General features: G+C 48.0%; 1 protein-coding gene across 2 annotated transcripts in view; it reads left to right on the top strand.

The window, feature by feature from the left end:
- Positions 1–14,843, top strand: part of slc8a3 (solute carrier family 8 member 3) — a 158,912-nt gene that overhangs the window by 98,600 nt on the left and 45,469 nt on the right. The gene's annotated exons all lie outside the window — the stretch shown is intronic.

Here is a 14,843-nt window from a genome sequence, read left to right as displayed (position 1 = left end):
TCTCTCCTGCATTCTCCCTTTCACCTTGGTTGAATCTCAGCCCACTCTCTCTTTTGCATCCCAGTCAGGCCTTGTCTAATGTCTACTGACTACTGACTACTGTCTACAGTCTACTGACGACTGTCTACCGACTACTGTCTACCGACTACCGACTACTGTCTACCGACTACTGACTACTGTCTACAGTCTACTGACTACTGTCTACCGACTACTGACTACTGTCTACAGTCTACTGACTACTGTCTACAGTCTACTGACTACTGACTACAGTCTACTGACTACTGTCTACAGTCTACTGACTACTGTCTACCGACTACTGACTACTGTCTACAGTCTACTGACTACTGTCTACAGTCTACTGACTACTGTCTACAGTCTACTGACGACTGTCTACAGTCTACTGACGACTGTCTACCGACTACCGACTACTGTCTACCGACTACCGACTACCGACTACTGTCTACCGACTACTGACTACTGTCTACAGTCTACTGACTACTGACTACTGTCTACAGTCTACTGACGACTGTCTACCGACTACCGACTACTGTCTACCGACTACCGACTACCGACTACTGTCTACCGACTACTGACTACTGTCTACAGTCTACTGACTACTGTCTACAGTCTACTGACTACTGACTACAGTCTACTGACTACTGTCTACAGTCTACTGACTACTGACTACAGTCTACTGACTACTGTCTACAGTCTACTGATGACTGTCTACCGACTACCGACTACTGTCTACCGACTACTGACTACTGACGACTGTATACTGACTACTGACTACTGTCTACAGTCTACTGACTACTGTCTACAGTCTACTGACGACTGTCTACCGACTACCAGACTACTGTCTACCGACTACTGACTACTGACGACTCTATACTGACTACTGACTACTGTCTACAGTCTACTGACTACTGTCTACAGTCTACTGACTACTGTCTACCAACTACCGACTACTGTCTACCGACTACTGACTACTGACGACTGCATACTGACTACTGACTACTGTCTACAGTCTACTGACTACTGTCTACAGTCTACTGACTACTGTCTACCGACTACCGACTACTGTCTACCGACTACTGACTACTGACGACTCTATACTAACTACTGACTACTGTCTACAGTCTACTGACTACTGTCTACAGTCTACTGACTACTGTCTACCAACTACCGACTACTGTCTACCGACTACTGACTACTGACGACTGTATACTGACTACTGACTACTGGCTACAGTCTACTGACTACTGTCTACAGTCTACCGACTACAGTCTACCGACTACCGACTACTGTCTACCGACTACTGACTACTGACGACTGTATGCTGACTACTGACTACTGTCTACAGTCTACTGACTACTGTCTACAGTCTACTGACTACTGTCTACCGACTACCGACTACTGTCTACCGACTACTGACTACTGACGACTCTATACTGACTACTGACTACTGTCTACAGTCTACTGACTACTGTCTACAGTCTACTGACTACTGTCTACCAACTACCGACTACTGTCTACCGACTACTGACTACTGACGACTGTATACTGACTACTGACTACTGGCTACAGTCTACTGACTACTGTCTACAGTCTACTGACTACTGTCTACCGACTACCGACTACTGTCTACCGACTACTGACTACTGACGACTGTATACTGACTACTGACTACTGTCTACAGTCTACTGACTACTGTCTACCGACTACTGTCTACCGACTACTGACTACTGACTACTGTCTACAGTCTACTGACTACTGTCTACCGACTACTGTCTACAGTCTACTGACGACTGTCTACTGTACACCTGTACTTCTCAAAACAGACACTACACTGAAACACTTCTCTACCTGGACAATACACTGAAACACTTCTCTACCTGGACAATACACTGAAACACTTCTCTACCTGGACAATACACTGAAACACTTCTCTACCTGGACAATACACTGAAACACTTCTCTACCTGGACAATACACTGAAACACTTCTCTACCTGGACTCTACACTGAAACACTTCTCTACCTGGACAATACACTGAAACACTTCTCTACCTGGACAATACACTGAAACACTTCTCTACCTGGACACTACACTGAAACACTTCTCTACCTGGACACTACACTGAAACACTTCTCTACCTGGACACTACACTGAAACACTTCTCTACCTGGACAATACACTGAAACACTTCTCTACCTGGACACTACACTGAAACACTTCTCTACCTGGACAATACACTGAAACACTTCTCTACCTGGACTCTACACTGAAACACTTCTCTACCTGGACAATACACTGAAACACTTCTCTACCTGGACAATACACTGAAACACTTCTCTACCTGGACAATACACTGAAACACTTCTCTACCTGGACAATACACTGAAACACTTCTCTACCTGGACAATACACTGAAACACTTCTCTACCTGGACAATACACTGAAACACTTCTCTACCTGGACACTACACTGAAACACTTCTCTACCTGGACACTACACTGAAACACTTCTCTACCTGGACACTACACTGAAACACTTCTCTACCTGGACACTACACTGAAACACTTCTCTACCTGGACAATACACTGAAACACTTCTCTACCTGGACACTACACTGAAACACTTCTCTACCTGGACACTACACTGAAACACTTCTCTACCTGGACACTACACTGAAACACTTCTCTACCTGGACACTACACTGAAACACTTCTCTACCTGGACACTACACTGAAACACTTCTCTACCTGGACAATACACTGAAACACTTCTCTACCTGTGTCATAGCTCCCCATGGACAGTAATGTTGAATGCATGACAGGGAACTATAAATTGTGCGAAAATTGTTTGTATGATGCTCACTATGTCTGTGTGGTGTGCGTGTGTGTGTGTGTGTGTCCCCGTGTGTGTGTGTGTGTCTGTGTGTATGTGTGCGTGTGCGCGCGCGTGTGTGTGTGTGTGTGTGTGTGTGTGTTTGTGTGTATGTGGGGGGGGGACGCTGTGGGTTTTAATATTAATATTGATTTGTTTTGCCATTAAAAGTATTTAAAAAACAGCAGAACTCTTTAATATTAGTAACTCTTTAATATTAGTAACTCTTTTGTAGACAGTATATGGAGGTTGTATACTGTAGTTACTGTTAACGTTGTAGCAGCCTACCCCTACTGTATAGTTACTGATGGTAACGTTGTAGCAGCCTACCCCCACTGTATAGTTACTGTTAACGTTGTAGCAGCCTACCCCCACTGTATAGTTACTGATGTTAACGTTGTAGCAGCCTACCCCCACTGTATAGTTACTGATGTTAACGTTGTAGCAGCCTACCCCCACTGTATAGTTACTGATGTTAACGTTGTAGCAGCCTACCCCCACTTAGTTACTGATGTTAACGTTGTAGCAGCCTACCCCCACTGTATAGTTACTGTGTTAACGTTGTAGCAGCCTACCCCCACTGTATAGTTACTGTTAACGTTGTAGCAGCCTACCCCCACTGTATAGTTACTGATGTTAACGTTGTAGCAGCCTACCCCCACTGTATAGTTACTGATGTTAACGTTGTAGCAGCCTACCCCCACTGTATAGTTACTGATGTTAACGTTGTAGCAGCCTACCCCCACTGTATAGTTACTGATGTTAACGTTGTAGCAGCCTACCCCCACTGTATAGTTACTGATGTTAACGTTGTAGCAGCCTACCCCCACTGTATAGTTACTGATGTTAACGTTGTAGCAGCCTACCCCCACTGTATAGTTACTGATGTTAACGTTGTAGCAGCCTACCCCCACTGTATAGTTACTGATGTTAACGTTGTAGCAGCCTACCCCACTGTATAGTTACTGATGTTAACGTTGTAGCAGCCTACCCCACTGTATAGTTACTGTGTTAACGCTTGTAGCAGCCTACCCCCACTGTATAGTTACTGATGTTAACGTTGTAGCAGCCTACCCCCACTGTATAGTTACTGATGTTAACGTTGTAGCAGCCTACCCCCACTGTATAGTTACTGATGTTAACGTTGTAGCAGCCTACCCCCACTGTATAGTTACTGATGTTAACGTTGTAGCAGCCTACCCCCACTGTATAGTTACTGATGTTAACGTTGTAGCAGCCTACCCCACTGTATAGTTACTGTGTTAACGTTGTAGCAGCCTACCCCCACTGTATAGTTACTGATGTTAACGTTGTAGCAGCCTACCCCCCACTGTATAGTTACTGATGTTAACGTTGTAGCAGCCTACCCCCACTGTATAGTTACTGATGTTAACGTTGTAGCAGCCTACCCCACTGTATAGTTACTGATGTTAACGTTGTAGCAGCCTACCCCCACTGTATAGTTACTGTTAACGTTGTAGCAGCCTACCCCCACTGTATAGTTACTGATGGTAACGTTGTAGCAGCCTACCCCCACTGTATAGTTACTGATGGTAACGTTGTAGCAGCCTACCCCCACTGTATAGTTACTGATATTAACGTTGTAGCAGCCTACCCCCACTGTATAGTTACTGATGTTAACGTTGTAGCAGCCTACCCCCACTGTATAGTTACTGATATTAACGTTGTAGCAGCCTACCCCCACTGTATAGTTACTGATGTTAACGTTGTAGCAGCCTACCCCCACTGTATAGTTACTGTTAACGTTGTAGCAGCCTACCCCCACTGTATAGTTACTGATGGTAACGTTGTAGCAGCCTACCCCCACTGTATAGTTACTGATATTAACGTTGTAGCAGCCTACCCCCACTGTATAGTTACTGTTAACGTTGTAGCAGCCTACCCCCACTGTATAGTTACTGATGTTAACGTTGTAGCAGCCTACCCCCACTGAATAGTTACTGTTAACGTTGTAGCAGCCTACCCCCACTGTATAGTTACTGATGTTAACGTTGTAGCAGCCTACCCCCACTGTATAGTTACTGATGGTAACGTTGTAGCAGCCTACCCCCACTGTATAGTTACTGATGTTAACGTTGTAGCAGCCTACCCCCACTGTATAGTTACTGTTAACGTTGTAGCAGCCTACCCCCACTGTATAGTTACTGATGGTAACGTTGTAGCAGCCTACTCCCACTGTATAGTTACTGTTAACGTTGTAGCAGCCTACCCCCACTGTATAGTTACTGATATTAACGTTGTAGCAGCCTACCCCCACTGTATAGTTACTGATGTTAACGTTGTAGCAGCCTACCCCCACTGTATAGTTACTGATGGTAACGTTGTAGCAGCCTACCCCCACTGTATAGTTACTGATATTAACGTTGTAGCAGCCTACCCCCACTGTATAGTTACTGATATTAACGTTGTAGCAGCCTACCCCCACTGTATAGTTACTGATGTTAACGTTGTAGCAGCCTACCCCCACTGTATAGTTACTGATGTTAACGTTGTAGCAGCCTACCCCCACTGTATAGTTACTGATGGTAACGTTGTAGCAGCCTACCCCCACTGTATAGTTACTGATATTAACGTTGTAGCAGCCTACCCCCACTGTATAGTTACTGATGGTAACGTTGTAGCAGCCTACCCCCACTGTATAGTTACTGATATTAACGTTGTAGCAGCCTACCCCCACTGTATAGTTACTGATATTAACGTTGTAGCAGCCTACCCCCACTGTATAGTTACTGATATTAACGTTGTAGCAGCCTACCCCCACTGTCATGTTCTTATCCACCCGTCTCTGGGCATTTCATTCTCACATAGAGAAGAGGAGGGAGAGGAAATCCAAGCGAGTTCTCATCAAAAGTTTGGTGTTGTTTAGTTCTGCTGGTTGTTGGTAATGTCTGCTGAAAGATCCTACAGGCGTTTTCTGAAGATGTGCTGCACAGTATTATCTAATGCCCTGTTACATCACCAAGCAGGAGGCCAGGGGCTGCATGGGATGGAGAGAGATGCTCGCAAGCTGGAGGACGGGAGTGAAGGGTGCAGAATCTACACAAACACGCACACACACACACACACAGACATGTCAGCACGCACATACACACACACATACAAGCGCATGTACGCACGCACACACAAGCACACACTCACATGTGCGCACACACACTATTGAATAAATCTGGGTTTAGGCCAGTGGGGTTTATGTGGTGTTTATTTGATGAAGGAGTAAAGTATTCTGTAGTTGTGGATGTGATGGATATTCTGTCAGGCTGATTCAGGGCCTATATTTTGTCAGGCTGATTCAGGGCCTATATTCTATCAGGCTGATTCAGGGCCTATATTCTATCAGGCTGATTCAGGACCTATATTCTGTCAAGCTGATTCAGGGCCTATATTCTGTCAGGCTGATTCAGGGCCTATATTCTATCAGGCTGATTCAGGACCTATATTCTGTCAGGCTGATTCGGGGCCTATATTCTATCAGGCTGATTCAGGACCTATATTCTGTCAGGCTGATTCGGGGCCTATATTCTGTCAGGCTGATTCAGGGCCTATATTCTGTCAGGCTGATTCGGGGCCTATATTCTGTCAGGCTGATTCAGGGCCTATATTCTATCAGGCTGATTCAGGGCCTATATTCTATCAGGCTGATTCAGGGCCTGGACACACACAAACACACACACAGAAAATAATGTTTGTTTTCAGATGCCAGAGTCTTGTGCTTATTCAGTGCTTTCCCAAAGAATAGAGCCTAACTGCTGATTAACAACTTACCTCACAGACCGCTTAGTTTGGCGTTTCTCTGTGTGTGTGTGTGTGTGTGTGTGTGTGTGCGTGCGTGCGTGCGTGCGTGCGTGCGTGCGTGCGTATGTGTGTGCGTGCGTGCGTGCGTGCGTGTGTGTGTGTGTGTGTGTGTTTGTGTGTGTATGTGCGTGCGTGTGTGTGTGTGTGTGTGTGTGTTTGTGTGTGTATGTGCGTGCGTGCGTGTTTGCGTGTGGTTTCCATCCTGCTCCAGCATCACCCTTCCTTCCTTACATCACAGTGATGTGGTCAATATCGTCAGCACCTCTGGAGTGGTGGCCAGGCAGGGAGGGAGGGAAGGAGCACTGTGCCGACATTACTGCACTACTGCAGGGCTGGGGGAGGCAGGGGGGAGGAGAGAGGTGGTGGACAGAGGGAGACGGGAGGGAGGCAGGGGGGAGGAGAGAGGTGGTGGACAGAGGGAGACGGGAGGGAGGGAGGCAGAGGGGGAGGAGAGAGGTGGTGGACAGAGGGAGACGTGGGAGGGAGGGGGAGGAGAGAGGTGGTGGACAGAGGGAGACGGTGGGAGGGAGGGGGAGGAGAGAGGTGGTGGACAGAGGGAGACGGTGGGAGGGAGGCAGGGGGAGGAGAGAGGTGGTGGACAGAGGGAGACGGTGGGAGGGAGGGGGGAGGAGAGAGGTGGTGGACAGAGGGAGATGGTTTGAGGGAGGCAGAGGGGAGGAGAGAGGTGGTGGACAGAGGGAGATGGTTTGAGGGAGGCAGGGGGGAGGAGAGAGCTGGTGGACAGAGGGAGACGGTGGGAGGGAGGGGGAGGAGAGAGGTGGTGGACAGAGGGAGACGGTGGGAGGGAGGGTAGAGGAGAGGTGGTAGACGAGGGAGACGGTGGGAGGGAGGGGAGAGAGGTGGTGGACAGAGGGAGACGGTGGGAGGGAGGGGGAGGAGAGAGGTGGTGGACAGAGGGAGATGGTGGGAGGGGAGGCAGGGGGGAGGAGAGAGGTGGTGGACAGAGGGAGACGGTGGGAGGGAGGCAGGGGAGAGGAGAGAGGTGGTGGACAGAGGGAGACGGTGGGAGGGAGGGGAGAGGAGAGAGGTGGTGGACAGAGGGAGACGGTGGGAGGGAGGGGGAGGAGAGAGGTGGTGGACAGAGGGAGACGGTGGGAGGGAGGCAGGGGGAGGAGAGAGGTGGTGGACAGAGGGAGATGGTGGGAGGCAGGGGGGAGGAGAGAGGTGGTGGACAGAGGGAGATGGTTTGAGGGAGGCAGGGGAGAGGAGAGAGGTGGTGGACAGAGGGAGAACTGACTGGAACCTTCAAGTGACACTGCAGAAAAACTGGGCCAAGTACTAAGCATACTGACATGTCAGCCAGGTCACACCAGATCCACTTCAGTATTCAACGTTTGTCCAGATCCCCAGGGCGTCGGAGATGCCTTCAATACCGTCCACTAGGGGCAGCGTGAACGCCTCTTACCATATAGTAGGCTTGCGGGTTTTGCTAGGGCGTTGTGGATGGGGTAGAGGAAGGGCTTAAACCGCACGCTCCGCGCACTCCGGGTTCAATCCCAGTGCCAGACACTCCAGGTTCAATCCCAGTGCCAGACACTCCAGGTTCAATCCCAGTGCCAGACACTCCAGGTTCAATCCCAGTGCCAGACACTCCAGGTTCAATCCCAGTGCTAGACACTCAAGGTTAAATCCCAGTGCTAGACACTCCAGGTTCAATCCCAGTGCCAGACACTCCAGGTTCAATCCCAGTGCCAGACACTCCAGGTTCAATCCCAGTGCCAGACACTCCAGGTTCAATCCCAGTGCCAGACACTCCAGGTGCAATCCCAGTGCTAGACACTCCGGGTTCAATCCCAGTGCCAGACACTACAGGTTCAATCCCAGTGCCAGACACTCCAGGTTCAATCCCAGTGCCAGACACTCCAGGTTCAATCCCAGTGCTAGACACTCCAGGTTCAATCCCAGTGCCAGACACTCCAGGTTCAATCCCAGTGCCAGACACTCCAGGTTCAATCCCAGTGCCAGACACTCCAGGTTCAATCCCAGTGCCAGACACTCCAGGTTCAATCCCAGTGCTAGACACTCCGGGTTCAATCCCAGTGCCAGACACTCCAGGTTCAATCCCAGTGCCAGACACTCCAGGTTCAATCCCAGTGCCAGACACTCCAGGTTCAATCCCAGTGCCAGACACTCCGGGTTCAATCCCAGTGCCAGACACTCCAGGTTCAATCCCAGTGCCAGACACTCCAGGTTCAATCCCAGTGCCAGACACTCCAGGTTCAATCCCAGTGCCAGACACTCCAGGTTCAATTCCAGTGCTAGACACTCCATGTTCAATCCCAGTGCCAGACACTCCAGGTTCAATCCCAGTGCCAGACACTCCAGGTTCAATCCCAGTGCTAGACACTCCAGGTTCAATCCCAGTGCCAGACACTCCAGGTTCAATCCCAGTGCCAGACACTCCAGGTTCAATCCCAGTGCCAGACACTCCAGGTTCAATCCCAGTGCCAGACACTCCAGGTTCAATCCCAGTGCTAGACACTCCGGGTTCAATCCCAGTGCCAGACACTCCAGGTTCAATCCCAGTGCCAGACACTCCAGGTTCAATCCCAGTGCTAGACACTCCAGGTTCAATCCCAGTGCCAGACACTCCAGGTTCAATCCCAGTGCTAGACACTCCAGGTTCAATCCCAGTGCTAGACACTCCAGGTTCAATCCCAATGCCAGACACTCCAGGTTCCATCACAGCAGCAATATTTGTGACCTGTTGCCACAAGAAAAGGGCAACCAGTGAAGAACAAACATCATTGGAAATACAACCTATATTTATGTTTATTTTCCCATTTGTACTTTAACTATTTGCACATTGTTACAACACTGTATATAGACATAATATGACATTTGAAATGTCTTTATTCTTTTGGATCTTCTGAGTGTAATGTTTACTGTTAATATTTATTGTTATCTACTTCACTTGCTTTGGCAATGTTAACATACGTTTCCCATGCCAATAAAGCCCTTTGAATTGAATGGAATGGAATTGAGAGAAAGAGCGAGAGAGGGAGAAAAGAGGTTACAGCAATATATCCTCTTTCTTCAGGTCACAAGGTTGTGTGGAGCTCATTGACATGGTAACTATGATGACTCTGTGTTTTATTAAAAGTCAAACTCATCATTCTGCTGCTACCACGGAACCCAGCTTTCACCTCCAATCAGTCTCTTCTCTTCCCCTCTCTGTGCTTCTTGTAGAGGAAAAGTACCATTTATCTTTAGGACAGATCATTTACATTTACATTTACATCATTTAGCAGACACTCTTATCCAGAGCGACTTACAAATTGGTGCATTCACCTTATGATAGCCAGTGGGACAACCACTTTTTTTTGGGGGGGTGGGGGTAGAAGGATTACTTTATACTATTCCAGGTATTCCATGACTTTAGGACAGATCAAAGTGACTTTAGGACAGATCAAAGTGACTTTAGGACAGATCAAAGTGACTTTAGGACAGATCAAATTGACTTTAGGACAGATCAAATTGACTTTAGGACAGATCAAAGTGACTTTAGGACAGATCAAATTGACTTTAGGACAGATCAAAGTGACTTTAGGACAGATCAAAGTGACTTTAGGACAGATCAAAGTGACTTTAGGACAGATCAAATTGACTTTAGGACAGATCAAAGTGACTTTAGGACAGATCAAAGTGACGTTAGGAAAGATCAAATTGACTTTAGGACAGATCAAAGTGACTTTAGGACAGATCAAAGTGACTTTAGGACAGATCAAATTGACTTTAGGACAGATCAAAGTGACGTTAGGACAGATCAAATTGACTTTAGGACAGATCAAAGTGTCTCTCAATATTCAACTTCATACCTAATACCTATACTGCATTCAACTTTATACCTAATACATATACTGCATTTATATTTTGGCATTACTATTTCAGAATTAGTTTATTTTAGGATTAGTTTATTTTAGGATTTGTTGTAATCTTTGTAAAGGTTGCATACAGTCAGGCCCTCCTCTCTGTCTTTGTTCCACTACTCATAGCTCATAGCCCAGGCTCAGAGGTTCCACTACTCATAGCTCATAGCCCAGGCTCAGTTCCACTACTCATAGCTCATAGCCCAGGCTCAGAGGTTCCACTACTCATAGCTCATAGCCCAGGCTCAGAGGTTCCACTACTCATAGCTCATAGCCCAGGCTCAGAGGTTCCACTACTCATAGCTCATAGCCCAGGCTCAGAGGTTCCACTACTCATAGCTCATAGCCCAGGCTCAGAGGTTCCACTACTCATAGCTCATATCCCAGGCTCAGAGGTTCCACTACTCATAGCTCATAGCCCAGGCTCAGAGGTTCCACTACTCATAGCTCATATCCCAGGCTCAGAGGTTCCACTACTCATAGCCCAGACAGGCTCAGAGGTTCCACTACTCATAGCTCATATCCCAGGCTCAGAGGTTCCACTACTCATAGCTCATATCCCAGGCTCAGAGGTTCCACTACTCATAGCCCAGACAGGCTCAGAGGTTCCACTACTCATAGCTCATATCCCAGGCTCAGAGGTTCCACTACTCATAGCTCATAGCCCAGGCTCAGAGGTTCCACTACTCATAGCTCATAGCCCAGGCTCAGAGGTTCCACTACTCATAGCTCATAGCCCAGGCTCAGAGGTTCCACTACTCATAGCTCATATCCCAGGCTCAGAGGTTCCACTACTCATAGCTCATAGCCCAGGCTCAGAGGTTCCACTACTCATAGCTCATATCCCAGGCTCAGAGGTTCCACTACTCATAGCTCATAGCCCAGGCTCAGAGGTTCCACTACTCATAGCTCATATCCCAGGCTCAGAGGTTCCACTACTCATAGCTCATAGCCCAGGCTCAGAGGTTCCACTACTCATAGCTCATATCCCAGGCTCAGAGGTTCCACTACTCATAGCTCATAGCCCAGGCTCAGAGGTTCCACTACTCATAGCTCATATCCCAGGCTCAGAGGTTCCACTACTCATAGCTCATAGCCCAGGCTCAGAGGTTCCACTACTCATAGCTCATAGCCCAGGCTCAGAGGTTCCACTACTCATAGCTCATAGCCCAGGCTCAGAGGTTCCACTACTCATAGCTCATATCCCAGGCTCAGAGGTTCCACTACTCATAGCTCATATCCCAGGCTCAGAGGTTCCACTACTCATAGCTCATAGCCCAGGCTCAGAGGTTCCACTACTCATAGCTCATAGCCCAGGCTCAGAGGTTCCACTACTCATAGCTCATAGCCCAGGCTCAGAGGTTCCACTACTCATAGCTCATATCCCAGGCTCAGAGGTTCCACTACTCATAGCTCATAGCCCAGGCTCAGAGGTTCCACTACTCATAGCTCATATCACAGGCTCAGAGGTTCCACTACTCATAGCTCATAGCCCAGGCTCAGAGGTTCCACTACTCATAGCTCATATCCCAGGCTCAGAGGTTCCACTACTCATAGCTCATATCCCAGGCTCAGAGGTTCCACTACTCATAGCTCATAGCCCAGGCTCAGAGGTTCCACTACTCATAGCTCATAGCCCAGGCTCAGAGGTTCCACTACTCATAGCTCATATCCCAGGCTCAGAGGTTCCACTACTCATAGCTCATATCCCAGGCTCAGAGGTTCCACTACTCATAGCTCATAGCCCAGGCTCAGAGGTTCCACTACTCATAGCTCATAGCCCAGGCTCAGAGGTTCCACTACTCATAGCTCATAGCTCAGGCTCAGAGGTTCCACTACTCATAGCTCATATCCCAGGCTCAGAGGTTCCACTACTCATAGCTCATATCCCAGGCTCAGAGGTTCCACTACTCATAGCTCATAGCCCAGGCTCAGAGGTTCCACTACTCATAGCTCATAGCCCAGGCTCAGAGGTTCCATGGCTCCCTCTGAAATGGCACCCTATTCCCTCTGAAATGGCACCCTATTCCCTCTGAAATGGCACCCTATTCCCTCTGAAATGGCACCCTATTCCCTCTGAAATGGCACCCTATTCCCTCTGAAATGGCACCCTATTCCCTATATAGTGTTGTCATTACAGACACATCCCATGTCTCTACAGTGGGCTAAGGCCAGTGGTTCTCAAACCTCTCCTCTGGGACCCCAAGCAGTTTCTTGTATTTTAACTATTCCAGAGTTAGCAGACCTGATTAAACTTGTCAACTAATCCTCAAGCCCTTGACTAGGTGAATCAGCTGAGCTAGTTCAGGGTTACAACAAAACTGAAACGTCTGGGAGAGGAGAGGTTTGAGAACCATTGGTGTAAGGTACTCCATCAACTCCACCCAGTGCCTGGAGGAACTCTAAACGACTCCTATTGAATCAATTAGCAGGGCCTGGAGGATCTCTAAATGACTCCTATTGAATCAATTAGCAGAGCCTGGAGGATCTCTAAATGACTCCTATTGAATCAATTAGCAGGGCCTGGAGGATCTCTAAACGACTCCTATTGAATCAATTAGCAGGGCCTGGAGGATCTCTAAACGACTCCTATTGAATCAATTAGCAGGGCCTGGAGGATCTCTAAATGACTCCTATTGAATCAATTAGCAGCCTAATTGGTCTAAGTTAAAGACACAGTTTCCTTATCAGCAGCCATTAAGGACATCGGGACGGAGGTATGGGGCTTCCTATAGACGGGTTAGCTGACAACGTCATGAAAACGATGGGGCAGAAGGCTTCTATGGGGCAGAAGGCTTCTATGGGGCAGAAGGCTTCTATGGGGCAGAAGGCTTCTATGGGGCAGAAGGCTTCTATGGGGCAGAAGGCTTCTATGGGGCAGAAGGCTTCGATGGGGCAGAAGGCTTCTATGGGGCAGAAGGCTTCTATGGGGCAGAAGGCTTCTATGGGGCAGAAGGCTTCTATGGGGCAGAAGGCTTCTATGGGGCAGAAGGCTTCTATGGGGCAGAAGGCTTCTATGGGGCAGAAGGCTTCTATGGGGCAGAAGGCTTCTATGGGGCAGAAGGCTTCTATGGGGCAGAAGGCTTCTATGGGGCAGAAGGCTTCTATGGGGCAGAAGGCTTCTATGGGGCAGAAGGCTGTGTGTTGTTGTGATTCTGGATGGCCAGATAGCTAGAAAAAAATGACAAGAAGCTGCCATGTGGGGAATCGTAGGTGGCTCGGTTTCAGCTAATTTTATCTTGTTATTGATACCATGTCTTGTTTTGAGGTGTTTTGACTGATGTCACTTCTATGCTAATATGGCAAAAACAATTCAGTAGCTAGCTAGCTAACCAACACCTGTAAGGATGTATTTGAGAAAACAACAAGTGCTCATTGTGCAAATGTATTTATATTTTCAATAAACATTGGAGAGGAAATACAGTTTACATGTTGTCAACAATCTAAGCCAACCCCCGTCTGTTTTGCCCCATAATTGCGCACGCGTCGGTTTTGTTTACGGGTTAGACTGGAGCTGATTTATCTGGATCAGACAGACAGGCAGGTAGACAGCCAGACAGACAGAGAAGCAGTCAGACAGACAGAAAGACAGAGAGGCACTCAGACAGAAAGACAGACAGACAGGGATTTAAACCTACTGTAGGGGGCAGGGCGTGTTATGACAGCAGGGTTGACAGACAGATAGACAGGCAGGCAGGTAGACAGAGAGGCAGACAGAGAGACAGAGAGGCAGTCAGAGAGAAAGAGACAGACAGACAGAGAGGGAAACAGACAGGCAGACAGAGAGACAGGCAGACAGACAGACAGACTGACAGATTATACCATGTTTGCCTCTCTGTCTCTCTGCCTGTTTGTCTGCCTGTTTGTCTGTCTGCCTGTCTGTTTCCCTCTCTGTCTGTCTGTCTCTGTCTCTCTGTCTGCCTCTCTGTCTACCTGCCTGCCTGTCTATCTGTCTGTCAACCCTGCTGTCATAACACGCCCTGCCCCCTACAGTAGGTTTAAATCCCTGTCTGTCTGTCTTTCTGTCTGAGTGCCTCTCTGTCTTTCTGTCTGTCTGACTGCTTCTCTGTCTGTCTGGCTGTCTACCTGCCTGTCTGTCTGATCCAGATAAATCAGCTCCAGTCTAACCCGTAAACAAAACCGACGCGTGCGCAACTATGGGGCAAAACAGACGGGGGTTGGCTTAGATTGTTGACAACATGTAGACTATATTTCCTCTCCAATGTTTATTGAAAACATAAATACATTTGC

This window comes from Coregonus clupeaformis, chromosome 29 (assembly GCF_020615455.1).
Source record: "Coregonus clupeaformis isolate EN_2021a chromosome 29, ASM2061545v1, whole genome shotgun sequence".
In the NCBI taxonomy this organism is placed as follows: domain Eukaryota; kingdom Metazoa; phylum Chordata; class Actinopteri; order Salmoniformes; family Salmonidae; genus Coregonus; species Coregonus clupeaformis.
The sequence above is the reverse complement of the archived record's forward strand: the minus strand, read 5'-3'. Positions and strand labels throughout refer to the sequence as shown.